This window comes from Physella acuta, unplaced genomic scaffold (genome assembly GCF_028476545.2).
Source record: "Physella acuta isolate Inbredline_101_S28 unplaced genomic scaffold, ASM2847654v3 ptg000204l, whole genome shotgun sequence".
Taxonomy (NCBI): domain Eukaryota; kingdom Metazoa; phylum Mollusca; class Gastropoda; family Physidae; genus Physella; species Physella acuta.
In genome coordinates, this window is record NW_026731723.1 from 1567770 (window position 1) to 1592500 (window position 24731).

Genomic DNA, 24731 nt, shown 5'->3' on the forward strand with positions numbered 1-24731 from the left:
ACTGTGTGTGTGTGTCGCTGTGTGGTAAAAAAGTCACGTTTATGTCATCAAGGCCAGACAGCATGGCATCTGAAGATGACATCATAGGTGTATGTACCGTGACATCATAGGTGTATGTACTCGTGACATCATAGGTGTATGTACCCGTGACATGTATGACATGACATCTAAAGATGACATCATAGGTATATGTACCCGTGACATCTATGACATGACATCTAAAGATGACATCATAGGTGTATGTACCCGTGACATCTATGACATGACATCTAAAGATGACATCATAGGTGTATGTACCCGTGACATCTATGACATGACATCTGAAAGGGAATTCGTTGTCTTTAAACATGTCAATGTAAAACTAGATGTCTTCTAAATGTCATCTGTACGTGGCAGCAAATGTCACCTGTACAAATGCCATGTCGTTGCATAAAGCACGCGAAGACGTTAGAACAAGGTTTTGGCTTCAGCCAAAGGTGGGTCTGTGGGTCTGTGGGTCTGTGGGTCTAGTCAAGTGGGTCTGTGGGTCTGGTCAAGTGGGTCTGGTCAAGTGGGTCTATGGGTCTATGGGTCTGTGGGTCTGTGGGTCTGTGGGTCTAGTCAAGTGGGTCTGTGGGTCTAGTCAAGTGGGTCTATGGGTCTGTGGGTCTAGTCAAGTGGGTCTGTGGGTCTAGTCAAGTGGGTCTGTGGGTCTGTGGGTCTAGTCAAGTGGGTCTGTGGGTCTAGTCAAGTGGGTCTGTGGGTCTGGTCAAGTGGGTCTGGGGGTCTAGTCAAGTGGGTCTGTGGGTCTGTGGGTCTGTGGGTCTGTGGGTCTGTGGGTCTAGTCAAGTGGGTCTGTGGGTCTGTGGGTCTATGGGTCTGTGGGTCTGGTCAAGTGGGTCTGTGGGTCTGTGGGTCTAGTCAAGTGGGTCTGTGGGTCTGTGGGTCTGTGGGTCTAGTCAAGTGGGTCTGTGGGTCTATAGGTCTGTGGGTCTGTGGGTCTGTGGGTCTGTGGGTCTGTGGGTCTGTGGGTCTGTGGGTCTGTGGGTCTGGTCAAGTGGGTCTGTGGGTCTGTGGGTCTGTGGGTCTAGTCAAGTGGGTCTGTGGGTCTATAGGTCTGTGGGTCTGTGGGTCTAGTCAAGTGGGTCTGTGGGTCTAGTCAAGTGGGTCTGTGGGTCTGGTCAAGTGGGTCTGGTCAAGTGGGTCTGGTCAAGTGGGTCTGTGGGTCTGTGGGTCTGTGGGTCTGGTCAAGTGGGTCTGTGGGTCTGGTCAAGTGGGTCTGTGGGTCTGTGGGTCTGGTCAAGTGGGTCTGTGGGTCTGGTCAAGTGGGTCTGTGGGTCTAGTCAAGTGGGTCTGTGGGTCTGTGGGTCTGTGGGTCTGTGGGTCTGTGGGTCTAGTCAAGTGGGTCTGTGGGTCTGTGGGTCTGTGGGTCTGTGGGTCTGGTCAAGTGGGTCTGTGGGTCTAGTCAAGTGGGTCTGTGGGTCTTTGGGTCTGTGGGTCTGTGGGTCTAGTCAAGTGGGTCTATGGGTCTAGTCAAGTGGGTCTGTGGGTCTGTGGGTCTGTGGGTCTAGTCAAGTGGGTCTGTGGGTCTGTGGGTCTGTGGGTCTGGTCAAGTGGGTCTGTGGGTCTGTGGGTCTGGTCAAGTGGGTCTGGGGGTCTGTGGGTCTGGTCAAGTGGGTCTGTGGGTCTTTGGGTCTGTGGGTCTGTGGGTCTGTGGGTCTTTGGGTCTGTGGGTCTGTGGGTCTGGTCAAGTGGGTCTATGGGTCTGGTCAAGTGGGTCTGTGGGTCTAGTCAAGTGGGTCTGTGGGTCTGTGGGTCTGGTCAAGTGGGTCTATGGGTCTGGTCAAGTGGGTCTGTGGGTCTATGGGTCTGTGGGTCTGTGGGTCTGGTCAAGTGGGTCTATGGGTCTGGTCAAGTGGGTCTGTGGGTCTATGGGTCTGTGGGTCTGATCAAGTGGGTCTATGGGTCTGGTCAAGTGGGTCTGTGGGTCTGTGGGTCTGGTCAAGTGGGTCTGGGGGTCTAGTCAAGTGGGTCTGGTCAAGTGGGTCTAGTCAAGTGGGTCTATGGGTCTAGTCAAGTGGGTCTGTGGGTCTGTGGGTCTGTGGGTCTGTGGGTCTGTGGGTCTGGTCAAGTGGGTCTTGGGGTCTGTGGGTCTGGTCAAGTGGGTCTGTGGGTCTGTTTGTCTAGTCAAGTGGGTCTGGGGGTCTGTGGGTCTGTGGGTCTGGGGGTCTGTGGGTCTGTGGGTCTGTGGGTCTAGTCAAGTGGGTCTGGGGGTCTGTGGGTCTAGTCAAGTGGGTCTGGGGGTCTGTGGGTCTGTGGGTCTAGTCAAGTGGGTCTGTGGGTCTGTGGGTCTGTGGGTCTGTGGGTCTGGTCAAGTGGGTCTGTGGGTCTGGTCAAGTGGGTCTGTGGGTCTGTGTGTCTAGTCAAGTGGGTCTGGGGGTCTGTGGGTCTGTGGGTCTGTGGGTCTGGGGGTCTGTGGGTCTGTGGGTCTGTGGGTCTGTGGGTCTAGTCAAGTGGGTCTGGGGGTCTGTGGGTCTAGTCAAGTGGGTCTGGGGGTCTGTGGGTCTAGTCAAGTGGGTCTGTGGGTCTGTGGATCTGTGGGTATAGTCAAGTGGGTCTGTGGGTCTGTGGGTCTAGTCAAGTGGGTCTGGGGGTCTGTGGGTCTGGTCAAGTGGGTCTGTGGGTCTAGTCAAGTGGGTCTGTGGGTCTGTGGGTCTATGGGTCTGTGGGTCTGGTCAAGTGGGTCTGTGGGTCTGTGGGTCTAGTCAAGTGGTTCTGTGGGTCTGTGGGTCTGTGGGTCTGGTCAAGTGGGTCTATGGGTCTGTGGGTCTGGTCAAGTGGGTCTGTGGGTCTGTGGGTCTGTGGGTCTGGTCAAGTGGGTCTATGGGTCTGTGGGTCTGGTCAAGTGGGTCTGTGGGTCTGGTCTTATCAAACGACCTTCACGTGACCTTCATGTCACAAGTCAATACACACGCAGTGAATAAGATATACAAGGTCACAGGTCAAAAGGTCAGTGAATACATGATCACATGGTCACATGGTCACATGATCACATGACCACATGGTCACATGGTCATATGATCACTCTTAACGTTATGACGCCACTGGACCGACACACGAGGACTGGGAGAATCTATTTTTAGATATTGTAGCCAGACAAAATCGGTGCTAGAAAATTGTGGGTTTATCCCCAAACTCTTTGGATTAGGATTAGTGATAGTATTAAGGTTAGGATTAGGGTTAGACCCAAGAATAAATGAACGTTTTAGCTGTCTCCCAAACTGCTTCAGACACAGCTTATTGGGAGATTATCACCTGATGAACTCAAGGCGGATTATTGGGCCGTTTGTGGGATGTAAATCGCGAGATTAAGAAGATTATCTCCTCAAGCACAATCTGAAATTTACAGGTGAGTTATCGTCATACACCCACACCCACACGTCACACATCTACACCCACACTCACACTCACACCAACACATCCACACCCACACCAACACATCTACACCCACACCAACACGTCACACATCTACACCCACACCAACACGTCACACACCTACACCCACATGCCAACCTTCCACAAGTCATACACTCACACCATACAAGACACACACCTACACACACACCCACCCACACCCACACGCCTCACACCCGCTTGTCACACACTCACATTAACACACACACACACCTACACTAAGTTTAACGCTTTAAGTAAACAATTTCAATATTTTATAAAAGCACTGTGTTAAGATTTTTGAATTCAATGTTCGAGGTATATATATATATATATATATATATATATATATATATATATATATATATATATATATATATATATATATATATATATATTGTATAGACATGAAACAACTTTAACCCCCCTCCTCCATCCCCATTAGATAATCGTATCCCCCGATCATTGAGGCCCACCCCACCCTCCGGCCATTGAGGCCCGCCCCACCATCCGGCCATTGAGGCCCCCCCCCCCCCCCTCACAGTCAATGTTCTGAAAAAAGAAAACCTTGTGTCGGCTGGCAAGAATTGAATGGATCGGTCGACACATTCATATCACGTGACATAAATGTCACATTCTATCACGCGGACATTTCCCCCAGATTTCATCATGTGCTGTCACGACGTCATCTTGCCACGTGACACACGAGTTTGGTGTGTCACGGCAAGGTTTCTTTTGTTTTTTTTCTTGAGAGCAACGTACAGAGGGGACGTATTGTAAGGGTGGACACAATCGATACCAGAGGACGTATTGTAAGGGTGGACACAATCGATACCAGAGGACGTATTGTAAGGGTGGACACAATCGATACCAGAGGACGTATTGTAAGGGTGGACACAATCGATACCAGGGGACGTATTGTAAGGGTGGACACAATCGATACCAGAGGACGTATTGTAAGGGTGGACACAATCGATACCAGGGGACGTATTGTAAGGGTGGACACAATCGATACCAGAGGACGTATTGTAAGGGTGGACACAATCGATACCAGGGGACGTATTGTAAGGGTGGACACAATCGATACCAGGGGACGTATTGTAAGGGTGGACACAGTCGACACCAAAATTTTCACAAATCTCGACATTTTACATCGCAAAAACGTTGTTTTGCAATTTTGTCCGTATGTCTGTATGTGTATGTATATGTGCATATATTTGTGTGTGTGTGTGTGTGTCTGTCAACACGATAACTTTACTCTTACAGCTTGGTTAATGAAATTACATATTAAAGTATTATATCAAATTTGTAGTTCTGTATCAACTTTTCAGCGATTTTCGATAACTGGAAGTAGAGCTTATACTACTTTTAGATTTTTCAAAAACCTATAACTTTACTGCTGTTTCAGATAGATAAACAAAATTTCACATATAAGTAAAATAATCTAATTCTCTGCCTTCTATCAAATTTTGAGTAATTTCCGATGACCGAAAGTAGTAATTTATGTTACTTCCGATTACTCAAAAAACGCAAGTGAATTTATAAAGTACTAATGATATTCCGCACTATTACGCACATTTTGTTTGCCGTTACTTGGCGCGCAATTCTTTTTTTCTACGAGATTCTACTCTATTTTAGAAAGTTAATTAAAAATGGATTAAAAATAATGTCTATATCCCAAGTTGCCACCCTCCCCCCCCCTCCCCGTAGTGTTTTATAAGAATATTCGAGAAAGTTTAGGTTTATATCTACGATATTCTATTCTATTTTTAAGAATTTTTATTTAAAAAAAAATGAATAAAAAACAGTTGGTGTAGACTAGTGTAGAGCGATTCGTGCTGAAAGGACGAAAACAAATGAGGACATCCGGGGCTGGCGCTACCTATAGGGGGTCGCCTAGGGCGCTGTCCGTAGGGAGCGCCAACATGGGTTGGAAAAACAAATTGAAAGTTTGAGGGGGGGGGGGTGCAAAAATCGAAAGTTTGAGGGGGGTGTGCAAATCGAAAGTTTGAGGGGGGGGGGGAGGTGCAAATCGAAAGTTTGTCCCCGGGCGCCTTGGAAGGATCGATACGCCTTTGATAATACGGGGGCACAACAAAAATTGCGGGGTGGGGGCGCTTTTTATAAGTTTTGCTTAGGGCGCTAAATAACCTGGCGCCGGCACTGTGGACATCTTGTACCGTGTAGTTCAACGTATGACCTTCAAAGTTCTCGAACTTTTGACCTTGGTGGTAGTTCCGTCCCTTGGCTATCACGTCATTTACACTGTTATGTTGTAAACTTGCCGTGACGTTATCTTGACGATGTCGTGACGTTGTTGTGACGTAGCAAAAATTGCCTTAGAGTTAGGGCAGACATCTTGGCCAATCATGTGGCAGTTAATGAATCAGATCCTGACTGTTTGCGTGCCCCCCTCCCATCCCTACCCCCCTCCCATCTCTACCCCTCCCATCCCTACCCCCCTCCTATCCCTACCCCCCTCCCATCTCTACCCCTCCCATCCCTACCCCCCTCCCATCTCTACCCCTCCCATCCCTACCCCCCTCCCATCTCTACCCCTCCCATCCCTACCCCCCTCCCATCCCTACCCCCCTCCCATCTCTACCCCTCCCATCCCTACCCCCCTCCCATCTCTACCCCTCCCATCCCTACCCCCCTCCCATCTCTACCCCTCCCATCCCTACCCCCTCCCATCTCTACCCCTCCCATCTCTACCCCTCCTATCCCTACCCCCCTCCCCTCCCTGCGTGCTATCGTCCCTGTAATCTGACCGCAAGGGACAACCTAATGTACACGTCAGTCTGACAAATACCCCTGTCTGACGTCACCCCCCCCCTGCGCCAATGCCGAGAGGCTGTAGATAGTGGCCCCGACCAAAAGCCTATTACAGCAACCCTCGCTCCTAGGTAACGACATCAAGTCCTCCCGCTTTCATCCTGGTCTAACATTGACACATGTCAACGTTTCTCTGATGACATTTGTCTGAGTGTCAAAATGATACGTGTCATAAAAGCTCTTGGCAAAGTTAGAAGATCTATTCACACTGACACGTCATACAAACAACCTACACAAACGTCACATGTCACACAAGCGTTACATGTCACACACACGTCACACGCCACACACACGTCACACACACGTCACACACACGTCACACACACGTCACACACACGTCACACACACGTCACACACACGTCATACACACACGCCACACACACGTCACACACACGTCACACACACACGCCACACACACGTCACACACACGTCACACACACGTCACACACACGTCACACACACGTCACACACACGTCACACACACGTCACACACACGTCACACACACGTCACACACACGTCACACACACGCCACACACACGCCACACACACGTCACACACACGTCACACACACGTCACACACACGTCACACACACGTCACACACACATCACACACACGTCACACACACACGTCACACACACGTCACACACACGTCACACACACGTCACACACACGTCACACACACGTCACACACACGTCACACACACGTCACACACACATCACACACACACGTCACACACACGTCACACACACATCACACACACACGTCATACACACGTCATACACACACATCACAAACTCACGTCACACACGTCACACACACGTCACACACACGTCACACACACGTCACACACACACGTCACACACACGCCACACACACGTCACACACACGTCACACACACATCACACACACACGTCATACACACGTCATACACACACATCACACACTCACGTCACACACGTCACACACACGTCACACACACGTCACACACACGCCACACAAACAATAAAGTAAGGTCATTTTGTTTGACCAAGTAGTTCCATGTAGTCCGGCATGATTCGAAGTATGGCGGTATTAGCATCAGTTTATAGAAGTACTGTGGTGTTAAAAGTGTTGGCATTATGGGTTGTCGGCATTATGTCCTGTCGATCTCTCCAGTGTCGGCCTTTTGTCCTGCACCCGTCTGAGTATGTCACACAGCATCATAAATGTGACAAGTTGCTGTCACACAGCACCGTAAATGTGACAAGTTGCTGCCGAAGTTGGCAGACGACTGGACCCGAGCCCCGACAACAGCCATTAAATTATAAACACTTCTTTGTTTCATTCGTCCAAATCAATAGCAAGTAAACTAAGACAACAGCTCAATCCTGATTGGCTGAAAACGTTAGGTTCAGATGTACAGCTACACATAGCAGATCTACCTGTACAGTTTTTTTTATTTTCTCAATGTTTGCTATGGACGTGGGCTGGTGTAGCACCTCTATGGACGTGGGCTGGTGTAGCACCTCTATAGACGTGGGCTGGTGTAGCACCTCTATGGACGTGGGCTGGTGTAGCACCTCTAGGTCTATGGACGCGGGCTGGTGTAGCACCTCTATGGACGTGGGATGGTGTAGCACTTCTAGGTCTATGGACGTGGGCTGGTGTAGCACCTCTATGGACGTGGGCTGGTGTAGCACCTCTATGGACGTGGGCTGGTGTAGCACCGATATAGACGTGGGCTGGTGTAGCACCTCTAGGTCTATGGACGTGGGCTGGTGTAGCACCGATATAGACGTGGGCTGGTGTAGCACCTCTAGGTCTATGGACGTGGGCTGGTGTAGCACCTCTATAGACGTGGGCTGGTGTAGCACCTCTATGGACGTGGGCTGGTGTAGCACCTCTATGGACGTGGGATGGTGTAGCACCTCTAGGTCTATGGACGTGGGCTGGTGTAGCACCTCTAGGTCTATGGATGTGGGCTGGTGTAGCACCTCTAGATCTATGGACGTGGGCTGGTGTAGCACCTCTAGGTCTATGGACGTGGGCTGGTGTAGCACCTATATGGACGTGGGCTGGTGTAGCACCACTATGGACGTGGGCTGGTGTAGCACCTCTAGGTCTATGGATGTGGGCTGGTGTAGCACCTCTATGGACGTGGGCTGGTGTAGCACCTCTATAGACGTGGGCTGGTGTAGCACCTCTATGGACGTGGGCTGGTGTAGCACCTCTAGGTCTATAGACGTGGGCTGGTGTAGCACCTCTAGGTCTATAGACGTGGGCTGGTGTAGCACCGATATAGACGTGGGCTGGTGTAGCACCTCTAGGTCTATAGACGTCGGCTGGTGTAGCACCTCTAGGTCTATAGACGTGGGCTGGTGTAGCACCTCTATGAACGTGGGCTGGTGTAGCACCTCTATAGACGTCGGCTGGTGTAGCACCTCTATTGACGTGGGCTGGTGTAGCACCTCTATAGACGTGGGCTGGTGTAGCACCTCTATGGACGTGGGCTGGTGTAGCACCTCTAGGTCTATGGATGTGGGCTGGTGTAGCACCTCTATAGACGTGGGCTGGTGTAGCACCTCTATGGACGTGGGCTGGTGTAGCACCTCTATGGACGTGGGCTGGTGTAGCACCTCTAGGTCTATAGACGTGGGCTGGTGTAGCACCTATATGGACGTGGGCTGGTGTAGCACCTATATGGACGTGGGCTGGTGTAGCACCTCTATGGACGTGGGCTGGTGTAGCACCTCTATGGACGTGGGCTGGTGTAGCACCTCTATGGACGTGGGCTGGTGTAGCACCTCTAGGTCTATAGACGTGGGCTGGTGTAGCACCTCTATGAACGTGGGCTGGTGTAGCACCTCTATAGACGTCGGCTGGTGTAGCACCTCTATTGACGTGGGCTGGTGTAGCACCTCTATAGACGTGGGCTGGTGTAGCACCTCTATGGACGTGGGCTGGTGTAGCACCTCTAGGTCTATGGATGTGGGCTGGTGTAGCACCTCTATAGACGTGGGCTGGTGTAGCACCTCTATGGACGTGGGCTGGTGTAGCACCTCTATGGACGTGGGCTGGTGTAGCACCTCTAGGTCTATAGACGTGGGCTGGTGTAGCACCTATATGGACGTGGGCTGGTGTAGCACCTATATGGACGTGGGCTGGTGTAGCACCACTATGGACGTGGGCTGGTGTAGCACCTCTATGGACGTCGGCTGGTGTAGCACCTCTATGGACGTGGGCTGGTGTAGCACCTCTATGGACGTGGGCTGGTGTAGCACCTCTATGGACGTGGGATGGTTTAGCACCTCTATAGACGTGGGCTGGTGTAGCACCTCTATGGACGTGGGCTGGTGTAGCACCACTAGGTCTATGGACGTGGGCTGGTGTAGCACCTCTATGGACGTGGGCTGGTGTAGCACCACTATGGACGTGGGTTGGTGTAGCACCCCTATGGACGTTGGCTGGTGTAGCACCTCTAGGTCTATGGACGTGGGCTGGTGTAGCACCTCTATGGACGTGGGCTGGTGTAGCACCTCTATGGACGTGGGCTGGTGAAGCACCTCTAGGTCTATGGACGTGGGCGGGTGTAGCACCTCTATGGACGTGGGCTGGTGTAGCACCTCTATGGACGTGGGCTGGTGTAGCACCTCTATGGACGTGGGCTGGTGTAGCACCTCTATGGACGTGGGCTGGTGTAGCACCTCTATGGACGTGGGCTGGTGTAGCACCTCTAGGTCTATAGACGTGGGCTGGTGTAGCACCTCTATTGACGTGGGCTGGTGTAGCACCTCTAGATCTATGGACGTGGGCTGGTGTAGCACCTCTAGGTCTATGGACGTGGGCTGGTGTAGCACCTCTAGATCTATAGACGTGGGCTGGTGTAGCACCTATATGGACGTGGGCTGGTGTAGCACCTCTATTGACGTGGGCTGGTGTAGCACCTCTAGATCTATGGACGTGGGCTGGTGTAGCACCTCTATTGACGTGGGCTGGTGTAGCACCTCTAGATCTATGGACGTGGGCTGGTGTAGCACCTCTAGATCTATGGACGTGGGCTGGTGTAGCACCTCTAGATCTATGGACGTGGGCTGGTGTAGCACCTCTATGGACGTGGGCTGGTGTAGCACCTCTAGGTCTATGGACGTGGGCTGGTGTAGCACCACTATGGACGTGGGCTGGTGTAGCACCTCTATGGACGTGGGCTGGTGTAGCACCTCTAGGTCTATGGACGTGGGCTGGTGTAGCACCTCTAGGGCTATGGACGTGGGCTGGTGTAGCACCTCTATGGACGTGGGTTAGTGTAGCACCTCTATGGACGTGGGCTGGTGTAGCACCTCTAGGTCTATGGACGTGGGCTGGTGTAGCACCTCTATGGACGTGGGCTGGTGTAGCACCTCTATGGACGTGGGCTGGTGTAGCACCTCTATGGACGTGGGATGGTTTAGCACCTCTATGGACGTTGGCTGGTGTAGCACCTCTAGGTCTATGGACGTGGGCTGGTGTAGCACCTCTATAGACGTGGGCTGGTGTAGCACCACTATGGACGTGGGCTGGTGTAGCACCTCTATGGACGTGGGCTGGTGTAGCACCTCTATAGACGTGGGCTGGTGTAGCACCTCTATGGACGTGGGCTGGTGTAGCACCACTATGGACGTGGGCTGGTGTAGCACCTCTATGGACGTGGGCTGGTGTAGCACCTCTATGGACGTGGGCTGGTGTAGCACCTCTAGGTCTATGGACGTGGGCTGGTGTAGCATCTCTAGTAGACGCCACCGACAAGATTAGAATCCGTGTTTTCTAGTCAGTCCGCTCCACCCACCCCACGCCGCCCCACCACACCCCACGCCGCCCCACCAAACGCCACCCCACGCCGCCGCTGACACCGCGAGCTGCCCGCTGAAAGGAAATGCATTTATTTATTGATGCCTAGGGCAGCTTCCTCGTCAAACACGGAATTCCTGTTTTTGTGTCCATTCTGGAACTTGTATAAGAAAGTGATAGCAGAGAGATCAAAGACATCATCACAAGTAAAGTAGCAATCATTCCTTCTTACAATAGCAATCATTCATCTTTTAAGTAGCAATCATTCCTTCTTACAATAGCAATCATTCATCCTTTAAGTAGCATTCTTTCATTCTTAATCTATTAGCATTTTATATAGTCGATCAATATTTATGCAAAACTAACAAAAATTATTTCTAAAAGTTTTAATGTTTCAATAAAAGCTATATTTTATTCTAAATTAATTTTTTTTATTAAGTTAGTTTTTCTCGTCGGCTTAGCAAATAAGTGAGTGCGTCTTTTGCCAGCTAGATGGTAGCCTAGTGCTACATGCTAGCCTAGTGCTACATGCTAGCCTAGTGCTACATGCTAGCCTAGTGCTACATGCTAGCCTAGTGCTACATGCCAGCCTAGTGCTACATGCCAGCCTAGTGCTACATGGTAGCCTAGTGCTACATGGTAGCCTAGTGCTACATGCTAGCCTAGTGCTATATGCTAGCCTAGTGCTACATGATAGCCTAGTGCTACATGGTAGCCTAGTGCTACATGGTAGCCTAGTGCTACATGCTAGCCTAGTGCTACATGCTAGCCTAGTGCTACATGCTAGCCTAGTGCTATATGATAGCCTAGTGCTACATGGTAGCCCTATATTAATTAAGACTAGGGTGTACCGGATTCCGAGGTTCAAGTGAAGATTTTTGTGTTCTTGAAATAATTGATAATATATTTGATAATTGATTACCGGTAAAATATGTTTGTATATTTTCTGTCGATTGTATTGATTTACACGGAGGTATGCTGTGGGGTTGGGGGGGGGGGAACTCATTCTTGATCATTGAGCTAGTCTAGTCTCACTTTGGTCCACGGACTAGCCTAGTCTCACTTTGGTCCACCAACTAGTCTAGTCTCACTATGGTCCACCAACTAGTCTAGTCTCACTATGGTCCACCAACTAGTCTAGTCTCACTATGGTCCACCAACTAGTCTAGTCTCACTATAGTCTAATGACTAGTCTAGTCTCACTTTGGTCCACCGACTAGCCTAGTCTCACTTTGGTCCACCAACTAGTCTAGTCTCACTATGGTCCACCAACTAGTCTAGTCTCACTATGGTCCAATGACTAGTCTAGTCTCACTTTGGTCAACCAACTAGTCTAGTCTAGTCTTACTTTGGTCCACCGACCAGTCTAGTCTAGTCTCACTTTGGTCCACCGACTAGTCTAGTCTCACTATGGTCCACCAACTAGTCTAGTCTAGCTTTGGTCCAACAACTAGTCTAGTCTCACTTTGGTCCAACAACTAGTCTAGTCTAGTCTCACTTTGGTCCACCAACTAGTCTAGTCTCACTTTGGTCCACCAACTAGTCTAGTCTCACTTTGGTCCACCAACTAGTCTAGTCTAGTCTCACTTTGGTCCACCAACTAGTCTAGTCTAGTCTCACTTTGGTCCACCAACTAGTCTAGTCTCACTTTGGTCCACCAACTAGTCTAGTCTCACTTTGGTCCACCAACCAGTCTAGTCTTGTCTCACTTTGGTCCACCAACCAGTCTAGTCTAGTCTCACTTTGGTCCACCGACTAGTCTAGTCTCACTTTGGTCCACCAACTAGTCTAGTCTAGTCTCACTTTGGTCCACCAACTAGTCTAGTCTAGTCTCACTTTGGTCCACCAACTAGTCTAGTCTCACTATGGTCCACCGACTATTCTAGTCTCACTTTGGTCCACCAACTAGTCTAGTCTAGCTTTGGTCCACCGACTAGTCTAGTCTAGCTTTGGTCCAACAACTAGTCTAGTCTCACTTTGGTCCAACAACTAGTCTAGTCTCACTTTGGTCCAACAACTAGTCTAGTCTAGCTTTGGTCCAACAACTAGTCTAGTCTCACTTTGGTCCAACAACTAGTCTAGTCTCACTTTGGTCCAACAACTAGTCTAGTCTAGCTTTGGTCCACCGACTAGTCTAGTCTCACTTTGGTCCACCAACTAGTCTAGTCTAGTCTCACTTTGGTCCACCGACCAGTCTAGTCTAGTCTCACTTTGGTCCACCGACTAGTCTAGTCTCACTTTGGTCCACCGACCAGTCTAGTCTATTCTCACTTTGGTCCACCGACCAGTCTAGTCTAGTCTCACTTTGGTCCACCGACTAGTCTAGTCTCACTTTGGTCCACCGACCAGTCTAGTCTATTCTCACTTTGGTCCACCGACTAGTCTAGTCTAGTCTCACTTTGGTCCACCAGCTAGTCTATTCTCACTTTGGTCCACCGACTAGTCTAGTCTCACTATGGTCCACCAACTAGTCTAGTCTAGTCTCACTTTGGTCCAACAACTAGTCTAGTCTCACTTTGGTCCAACAACTAGTCTAGTCTAGCTTTGGTCCACCGACTTGTCTAGTCTAGCTTTGGTCCACCGACTAGTCTAGTCTCACTTTGGTCCACCAACTAGTCTAGTCTCACTTTGGTCCACCGACCAGTCTAGTCTAGTCTCACTTTGGTCCACCGACTAGTCTAGTCTCACTTTGGTCCACCGACCAGTCTAGTCTATTCTCACTTTGGTCCACCGACTAGTCTAGTCTAGCTTTGGTCCACCGACTAGTCTAGTCTCACTTTGGTCCACCAACTAGTCTAGTCTAGTCTCACTTTGGTCCACCGACCAGTCTAGTCTATTCTCACTTTGGTCCACCGACCAGTCTAGTCTAGTCTCACTTTGGTCCACCGACTAGTCTAGTCTCACTTTGGTCCACCGACCAGTCTAGTCTATTCTCACTTTGGTCCACCGACTAGTCTAGTCTAGTCTCACTTTGGTCCACCAGCTAGTCTATTCTCACTTTGGTCCACCGACTAGTCTAGTCTCACTTTGGTCCACCGACCAGTCTAGTCTATTCTCACTTTGGTCCACCGACCAGTCTAGTCTAGTCTCACTTTGGTCCACCGACTAGTCTAGTCTCACTTTGGTCCACCGACCAGTCTAGTCTATTCTCACTTTGGTCCACCGACCAGTCTAGTCTATTCTCACTTTGGTCCACCGACTAGTCTAGTCTCACTATGGTCTAATGACTAGTGTAGTCTCACTTTGGTCCACCGACTAGACAAACCACTTAATAAGTTAATTAATTTAATACCATAAACCAATTAGAAATGAAGGCGATGTTTAAGATTTCTTAAGATTTCACCCATCAATTAGTCAATTAACAATTACAGTCTATTCACCACCCGATGGTCCCGTCTAATTATTCTTTCATGAACGTGGCACCGCTTTAAAACGACATTTTGTAATGTCGAAATTGTATTATGACATGCCTGCGACATATTTTGTCGTGTTTTGATGGCCCCGATATATTTTGTCGTGTTTTGATGGCCCCGATATATTTTGTCGTGTTTTGATGGCCCCGATATATTTTGTCGTGTTTTGATGGCCCCGATATATTTTGTCGTGTTTTGATGGCCCCGATATATTTTGTCGTGTTTTGAATGCTGTATTTGAAATGAAGTCACAGTTAGGCGCTTTGTTCCCGCCCGAAAATATTTTTACCGCACCCCCCCCCCCCCCACCCCGAACGGAATGAAATTTATATAATTTATATAGAAAATATATACTTTTAACAGTGTCCCCCCCCTTAAAGAAAGTTACCGCCCACCTCCCCCCCCCGAAAATTTCAAGTGCCCCCCCCCCCCCCGGAGAAAAAAGTCTGGAAGAAACGCTGGACACGAGAAACACACAAACAACAGGACACACAAACAACAGGACACACAAACAACAGGACACACAAACAACAGGACACACAAACAACAGGACACACAAACAACAGGACACACAAACAACAGGACACGCAAACAACAGGACATACAAACAACAGGACATACAAACAACAGGACACACAAACAACAGGACATACATACAAACAACAGGACACACAAACAACAGGACATACAAACAATAGGACACACAAACAACAAGACACACAAACAACAGGACACACAAACAACATGACACACAAACAAACAATAGGACACGCAAACAACAGGACACACAAACAACAGGACACACAAACAACAGGACATACAAACAACAGGACATACAAACAACAGAAAGGGATAATCACCACCAACTTGGTCGCACGCTATCATGTTGGGGTGGGGGTGGGGGGCGAGTGGTTGCCACGGCACAAGATGGAGTTTACTCCCCCCCCCCTCCTACCCCACCGCTCAGTCAATGACGCAGCGCCGCTGACCTAAGAACGGAAGTGGCTGGGAGCGCCATCTACATCCAAAACAAATCTACTCCAAGCTCATTATTGAGCGTTGTACTGGGCGCATTGTGATCAATCTTCGCTGGTGGGTCGGGGTGGGTGGTGGTGCTGCTGTCAGTGGTGTTGGTGGTGTTGGTGGTGCTGCTGTCAGTGGTGCTTGTGGTGTTGGTGGTGTTGGTCATGTTGGTGGTGTTGGTGGTGATGTTAGTGGTGGTGTTGGTGGTGGTGATGGTTGTTATAGTAGAAGTGGGTAGGTGTTGGTTTTATTGGTGTTTTTTGGTGTTAGTGTTTTCAATGTTGGTGGTGGTGTTGGTGGTGTCGTTAATAAATGGGTGTTGTTTAAGTCTGTGTTAGTGTTGGTAGCAACACCCCCTCACACACCCCCATCAAACCCCCCTCACCCCCCCTCACCCCCCTCACCCCCCCTCACACACCCCCTCACACACCCCCTCACACACCCTCATCACACCCCCCTAACACCCCTCCTCACACACACCCCTCACACACCCCCTCACACACACCCTCACACACACCCCTCACACCCCCCCTCACACACACACCCCTCACACACACCCCTCACACACACCCCTCACACACCCCCTCACACACACACCCCTCACACACCCTCATCACACCCCCCTAACACCCCTCCTCACACACACCCCTCACACACCCCCTCACACACACCCCTCACACACCCCCTCACACACACACCCCTCACACACACCCCTCACACACACCCCTCACACACCCCCTCACACACACACCCCTCACACACACCCCTCACACACCCCCCATCACACCCCCCTAACACCCCCCCTCACACCCCCCCTCACACCCCCCCCCCTCACACACCCATCGGACTTGGCAATTCCCCAAAATGGGATCTTCTTCTCTCCCCTCCTCTGTGACGTCACCCCCCCTAACTTGACCTAATTAGACACTACACGAGCCTGTACACGGAGGATTGTTCTTAATTACTGCTAGTTAATTCAATGTAATTAGCTTTGTCTTCACCAGAAGCCTCCAGAAAATGGCGGGAAAGATTTGAAAGAACCCAACACGCCGTTTACGTCCAGATTTTTCTAGGGTCATCCCTGACGTCACAGTGGCTGACCAAAATGACAGTCGGTCGAAAAATAAAGAGATCGACCATACGACCAAAGACAGCACCCAGCGACCTAATTTAATGGTTAATCATCATGTATTTCCCAATGACGTCAATCGTTCTTGATGTCACTTGATACATCTGTATGATGTCACACATGTGTATGATGTCACACATCTGTATGATGTCACATATCTGTATGTCACACATCTGTATGATGTCACACATGTGTATGATGTCACACATCTGTATGATGTCACACATCTGTATGTCACACATCTGTATGTCACACATCTGTATGATGTCACACATCTGTATGATGTCACACATCTGTATGTCACACATCTGTATGATGTCACACATGTGTATGATGTCACACATCTGTATGATGTCACACATCTGTATGATGTCACACATCTGTATGATGTCACACATCTGTATGATGTCACACATATGTATGTCACACATCTGTATGATGTCACACATCTGTATGATGTCACACATCTGTATGTCACACATCTGTATGATGTCACACATCTGTATGATGTCACACATCTGTATGATGTCACACATCTGTATGTCACACATGTGTATGATGTCACACATCTGTATGATGTCACACATCTGTATGTCACACATCTGTATGATGTCACACATCTGTATGATGTCACACATCTGTATGTCACACATCTGTATGATGTCACACATCTGTATGATGTCACACATCTGTATGATGTCACACATCTGTATGATGTCACACATCTGTATGATGTCACACATCTGTATGTCACACATCTGTATGATGTCACACATCTGTATGTCACACATGTGTATGATGTCACACATCTGTATGATGTCACACATCTGTCACACATCTGTATGATGTCACACATCTGTATGATGTCACACATCTGTATGATGTCACACATCTGTATGTCACACATGTGTATGATGTCACACATCTGTATGATGTCACACATCTGTATGTCACACATGTGTATGATGTCACACATCTGTATAATGTCACACATCTGTATGATGTCACACATCTGTATAATGTCACACATCTGTATGTCACACATCTGTATGATGTCACACATCTGTATGTCACACATCTGTATGATGTCACACATCTGTATGATGTCACACATCTTTATGATGTCATACATCTGTATGATGTCACACATCTGTATGATGTCACACATCTGTTTGATGTCACACATCTGTATGATGTCACACATCTGTATGTCACACATCTGTATGATGTCACACATCTGTATGATGTCACACATGTGTATGATGTCACACATCTGTATGATGTCACACATCTGTATGATGTCACACATCTGTATGATGTCACACATCTGTATGATGTCACACATATGTATGTCACACATCTGTATGATGTCACACATCTGTTTGATGTCACACATCTGTATGTCACACATCTGTATGATGTCACACATCTGTATGATGTCACACATCTGTATGATGTCACACATCTGTATGTCACACATGTGTATGATGTCACACATCTGTATGATGTCACACATCTGTATGTCACACATCTGTATGATGTCACACATCTGTATGATGTCACACATCTGTATGTCACACATCTGTATGATGTCACACATCTGTATGATGTCACACATCTGTATGTCACACATCTGTATGTCACACATCTGTATGTCATACATCTGTATGATGTCACACATCTGTATGATGTCACACATCTGTATGATGTTACACATCTGTATGATGTCACACATCTGTATGTCACACATCTGTATGATGTCACACATCTGTATGATGTCACACATCTGTATGATGTCACACATCTGTATGATGTCACACATCTGTATGATGTCACACATCTGTATGTCACACATCTGTATGTCACACATCTGTATGATGTCACACATCTGTATGATGTCACACATCTGTATGATGTCACACATCTGTATGATGCCACACATCTGTATGATGTCACACATCCCCAATAAAAGGAGATTCAAGCAGCATCGTGTCCGGCTAGCTACGCCGGGGTGGGGGTGGGGGTGGGGGAGAGGGGGTGGGGGAGGGGGGGTGGGGGAGAGGGGGCAGGGATATGCGTGTATGGAGATATATGGCTTCTATATTCTAGACGTATTCAATAAAAGACATTGAAGGATCGCATGGGCGGGTAATTCCTATTCTGTCTTCTATTAACCAGCCATCATTACTTCCCTTACGTTTCTTGCTGTCTCATCCTTCTCGCATGATCGAACTCCCCCCGCCCCTCACGTCATCGCCCTCCCCTCCCCTCACGTCATCGCCCTCCCCTCCCACATTTTATTCGAGAGATTTGAACTGTGGCCCGGTCCACGGGTTAGCGTCATAAACATGTACTCAAGTTAGTGGTACAGTAGGCCGTGGTACAGTGGGCCGTACATGGGGCAGTGGGCCGTACATGGGGCGGTGGGCCGTGGTACAGTGGGCCGTACATGGGGCACTGGGGCGTGGTACAGTGGGCCGTGGTACAGTGGGCCGTGGTACAGTGGGCCGTGGTACAGTGGGCCGTGGTACAGCCGGCCGTGGTACAGTGGGCCGTGGTACAGTGGGCCGAGGTACAGTGGGCCGTACATGGGGCACTGGGGCGTGGTACAGTGGGCCGTACATGGGGCAGTGGGCCGTGGTACAGTGGGCCGTACATGGGGCAGTGGTCCGTACATGGGGCGGTGGGCCGTACATGGGGCGGTGGGCGGTGGGCCGTGGTACAGTGGGCCGTGGTACAGCGGGCCGTACATGGGGCAGTGGGCCACTTTGATCTAGGTCAAGGTTGGCGAGAATTCTAACAACTGGTGTCAGAGGTCACCGAGTTGGCTGCATGACGTCATTGTGAAGCTCTTATGTAGATCGATGGGGTCAGCTAGAGTGGCAGGCAGTGGCAGGCAGTGGCAGGCAGTGGCAGGCAGTGGCAGGCAGTGGCATGCAGTGGCAGGCAGTGGCAGGCAGTGGCAGGCAGTGGCAGGCAGTGGCAGGCAGTGGTAGGCAGTGGCAGGCAGTGGCAGGCAGTGGCAGGCAGTGGTAGGCAGTGGCAGGCAGTGGCAGGCAGTGGCAGGCAGTGGCAGGCAGTGGCAGGCAGTGGCAGGCAGTGGCAGGCAGTGGCAGGCAGTGGTAGGCAGTGGCAGGCAGTGGTAAGCAGTGGCAGGCAGTGGCAGGCAGTGGTAGGCAGTGGCAGGCAGTGGCAGGCAGTGGCAGGCAGTGGCAGGCAGGGGCAGGCATATACACACACAATGTGTTGCCACGCCCCCCCCCCATTCACCCCCGGATTAAAGAGGCTGTATAGTTATCAAAAAGTCAAAGAATAAACGGGCAATATACAAACTGAAGAAATTGATTATTGATCTTTGATCTTGCGTGTACTGGTCATGTTTTGCGAGAACGGATCTGTTTGATCTGAACCCCTCCCTCCCCCGACCCCCGGGGATTTTCTCATTAGTTTTTCACGTATTTTGTTAGCGAGGTCTTAAAGGTATATGTCCGCCAGGTCAGGTAAGCTGCTGCAGTTCATGTCACACACACGTGTTGATGTCATTTGACATTGGTCGCTGTCATTTGACATTTAAATCGATGTCATTGGACATTTGAGTCGATGTCAAACTGTTTTGATGAACTATGTGGTGCTTCATTTAGTCTCACATGTCATTCATAAGCTATCTGTCATTTGTCATCTAGGAGAAAGGTGTGGGGAGAAAGGTGTGGGGAGAAAGGTGTGGGGAGAAAGGTGTGGGAGAAAGGTGTGGAGAGAAAGGTGTGGGGAGAAAGGTGTGGGGAGAAAGGTGTGGGGAGAAAGGTGTGGGGAGAAAGGTGTGGGGAGAAAAGTGTGGGGAGAAAAGTGTTTGTTTAAAAAAGTGTGTGAGAGTAGAGTTCATCAAATTCAATCTAATTCCAACATAGTCTGGAGCACACACACAAACCAGCTTTTGTGTGAAATAAGGAAAGTGTGTGTGTGGGGGGGGGGTTAGTGCGTGTAAAGTCGAAAGGGCTTATAAGAAGAATCGAAAGGCAAGCAGAATTCTTAACAAGTTTTTGTGAATTAGAGTTGACAGGGGGGGTGGGCAGAGGAGGGGGGGGGGGTGAGGGACATGGGGATGAGGGACTTCATATCGATCAGCTTTAGAACACAAAAAAGGCTAATGGGAAAAATGGAAACTCTAAGAGAACATACAAACATACAAACATCTAAAAAGGTTTGGTGGGACGTAATACCGTTTGTGCCCAAGACATATGAAGCAGGTCAAGTAGAGTTTTCATATTTATGTTTCATGTTGAAGTTGTGCTGATGATTAAGATTAGGGTTAGAGTTAGGCTTATGGCTAGGTTGTGTGTTGATAGTTCTCTTTCTATTCCTGTTCATGTTCGGCGTCAGTCTATCGGCGTCGGTCTATCGGCGTCGGTCTATCGGCGTCGGTCTATCGGCGTCGGTCTATCGGCGTCGGTCTATCGGCGTCGGTCTATCGGCGTCGGTCTATCGGCGTCGGTCTATCGGCGTCGGTCTATCGGCGTCGGTCTATCGGCGTCGGTCTATCGGCGTCGGTCTATCGGCGTCGGTCTATCGGCGTCGGTCTATCGGCGTCGGTCTATCGGCGTCGGTCTATCGGCGTCGGTCTATCGGCGTCGGTCTATCGTTCGCCTATATTCCCGTGAAGCCGACTTCATTAGTTGATCTACTATGGGGAAACCCGAACGGGTGATGTTTAATGCGTAGGCGCAATTATCGATTTGTCTTTGGTGAAAAACAAATTGGATTCAATTATTCCCATTAAGAACGTGTGTCTAGTGTTGCCATCTAGCGGCCATATTCCAACGTGTGTCTAGTGCGGCCATCTAGCGGCCATATTCCAACGTGTGTCTAGTGCGGCCATCTAGCGGCCATATTCCAACGTGTGTCTAGTGCGGCCATCTAGTGGCAATATTCCAACGTGTGTCTAGTGCGGCCATCTAGCGGAAATATTCCAACGTGTGTCTAGTGCGGCCATCTAGTGGCAATATTCCAACGTGTGTCTAGTGCGGCCATCTAGCGGAAATATTCCTAGCCACCCCCCCCCCCCCCGCCCCCCAAACACAATGGAGTGGTAAAACCTGTGCTGTAATTACCGTAATTACATTGCAGTTGATTGCAATTTTCGGCTTCCACTAAGTCAAGGGTAGCTAGAACCTAGGCTGTTGGTACAGCCGCATCTGCTGTTTTGTTGATCTGCTGTTTTGTTGATCTGTTTTTATTTAATCTGGTGTTTGATTGGTCGGTTATTTCAAAAACTTTTAATTCATAATGCGAATAATGAATACAAAAATTAATTAATTAATGAAAATTATAATTGCAGGGAGGTTTAGAATATTTTCTTGAATTATTTGACCATTCTAGACGTTTTATAGATCTTTTAAGATCTTTTATAGATATTTTACAGATCTTTTATAGATCTTTTATCGATCTTTTACAGATCTTTTACCCGTGAGTTATAAATGAAGCGTTTCCCGCCCTATAGAAATCTTGATGATGAGTTTTCGCCATCTAAACACACCTGACACCACACACCACACCTGACACCTCACACCACACACCACACGCCTGACACCTCACACCTGACACCTCACACCACACACCTCACACCACACACCACACGCCTGACACCTCACACCTGACACCACACACCACACACCACACACCTCACACCACACACCACACGCCTGACACCTCACACCTGACACCTCACACCACACCTGACACCACACACCACACACTACACACCACACCTGACACCACACACCACACACTACACACCACACCTGACACCACACACCACACACTACACACCACACCTGACACCACACACCACACACTACACACCTCACACTACACACCACACCTCACACCTCACACCACACCTGACACCACACACCTGACACCACACACCACACACTACACACCTCACACTACACACCACACCTCACACCTCACACCACACCTGACACCACACACTACACACCTCACACTACACACCACACACCACACCTCACACCTCACACCACACACCACACCTCACACCACACACCACACCTCACACTACACACCACACCTCACACTACACACCACACCTCACACTACACACCACACCTCACACCACACACCACACCTCACACTACACCTCACACCTCACACCACACACCACACCTCACACCACACACCACACCTCACACCACACCTCACACTACACACCACACCTCACACTACACACCACACCTCACACCACACACTACACACCACACCTGACACCTCACACCTGACACCACACCTCACACCACACCTCACACCACACCTCACACTACACACCACACCACACCTCACACTACACACCACACCTGACACATCTATTTGCGCGTTGCCTAATATCACCACCCACTGACCGCTCTATTTAAATTCCCAACATTGGCCGGCCAGTATGCGGCCAATGTTGGGAATTTATCTTTGCCAGCCTATATGATGTATCGGCCTCATGTTTTATATATATATATATATATATATATATATATATATATATATATATATATATATATATATATATATATATATATATATATATATATATATATATATATATATATATATATATATATATATGTATAATGTGTGTGTGTGTTAGTGTGTTGTATATATTTATAAATCAGCTCGAATGATGTTTAAAGGCTAAAAATCAAGTTTTCCTAATGAAGTAGAGCAAACCTCTAATTAAATATTGATTGCTGTTTGATTACAGGCCGGCAGTGGTAGGCATGTTGTCGATCAGATCCAGATAGCGTACGGGCCGTTATTCGACGAGATAGGACTAACCCTAACCTCCATTGCTTGAGCTCTATTGTGTGCATACTAAATGTGTCGAGTGGGTCGATCAATGGACGGGCGGTCTGCACAACACACTCGGGCTGGGGGGGTGGGGGGGGGGGGGTGGGGAGGGATCTAGCCCGCCACAAGTCAATTATTCATACGGGTATCGCCGATAGAGGTGAGAGAGTTCAGGGTCAGAGTTCAGGCGTGATGTAGGTCAGAGGTCACTATTTTCCACCCTCTGCCCCACCCCCACCCCCACCCCCTACCACTATTTCTAAACCAGCCGTAAAATCATTTCATCAGACAGGCTGACGTCATACAGCTGGTGACCTTGACAGCACGACGTCATACAGCTGGTGACATTGACAGCATGACGTCATACAGCTGGTGACCGTGACAGCATGACGTCATACAGCTGATGACCTTGACAGCATGTCGTCATACAGCTGGTGACCTTGATCACGTGATCGATTGATTCAATTATCGATTGATGGCTGATCTTGCACCTGCTCGTATGTTAGTGCCTCTCCCCCCCACCCTTCTGTGTTAGTGATAACATGCGAACACAGATCTGGTACCCCCCACCCCCCCCACCCTTCAGTTAGACTTTAGTCACCCCCCACCCCACGTCATACTTTAGCCACGTAAATCCCTACCCCCCACCCTTCAGTTAGACTTTAGTCACCCCCCCCCCCACCCTTCAGTTAGACTTTAGTCCCCCCCCCCCTCCCAGGTCCGACAGATAAGGAAGTGGACAAATTTTGAGGGGCGGTATCGATTCCTGTGTTGTTTTTTCCCGGTATCGATCCGCTTCCACAGCTTGGTGTCAATAAAAGGCAAAGTATTCGGGTCAATTCATTAACCGGGGGGGGGGGAGGGTAGGGGGACGACGACTCGTGGCTTTAAATGGCCGAGGAGAGAGAACCCAACTCGTCGTTTGAAGCTGATGTGTGCCGGTTTACTTTTGTAACTCCCCCCAAACACACACTATAAATAGTAACACATCAGCAGTTAGACCACATCACCCTCAGATATGATAACCCTACATCCCTTTTAACTGTTCCAACGACCCGACCACCCACCAAAACATCAGTTTGGAATATTTATTCATTTACTTATTTATCTATTTTTGAAATTCACTATTGTACAAATGTAAATGAAATCTGTGAATAACAACAAATTTGTGTGTGTGTGTGTGTGTGACTACTCTACTGGTTATTCTTTTTTCTTTGGTATTTACTATATTTTAACGCCACCAC

At 49.1% G+C, this 24731-nt stretch overlaps 1 long non-coding RNA gene across 1 annotated transcript in view; it reads left to right on the plus strand.

Annotated features, from left to right (window-relative positions):
* Window positions 1-11191: 11191 nt before the first annotated feature.
* The window catches only part of LOC131937240 (uncharacterized), a 63479-nt gene continuing 49939 nt past the window's right edge, over window positions 11192-24731 (plus strand). Inside the window, exon 1 of the long non-coding RNA XR_009386178.1 lies at window positions 11192-11279. This is a non-coding gene — a long non-coding RNA (uncharacterized LOC131937240). The remainder of the gene's footprint in view (window positions 11280-24731) is intronic.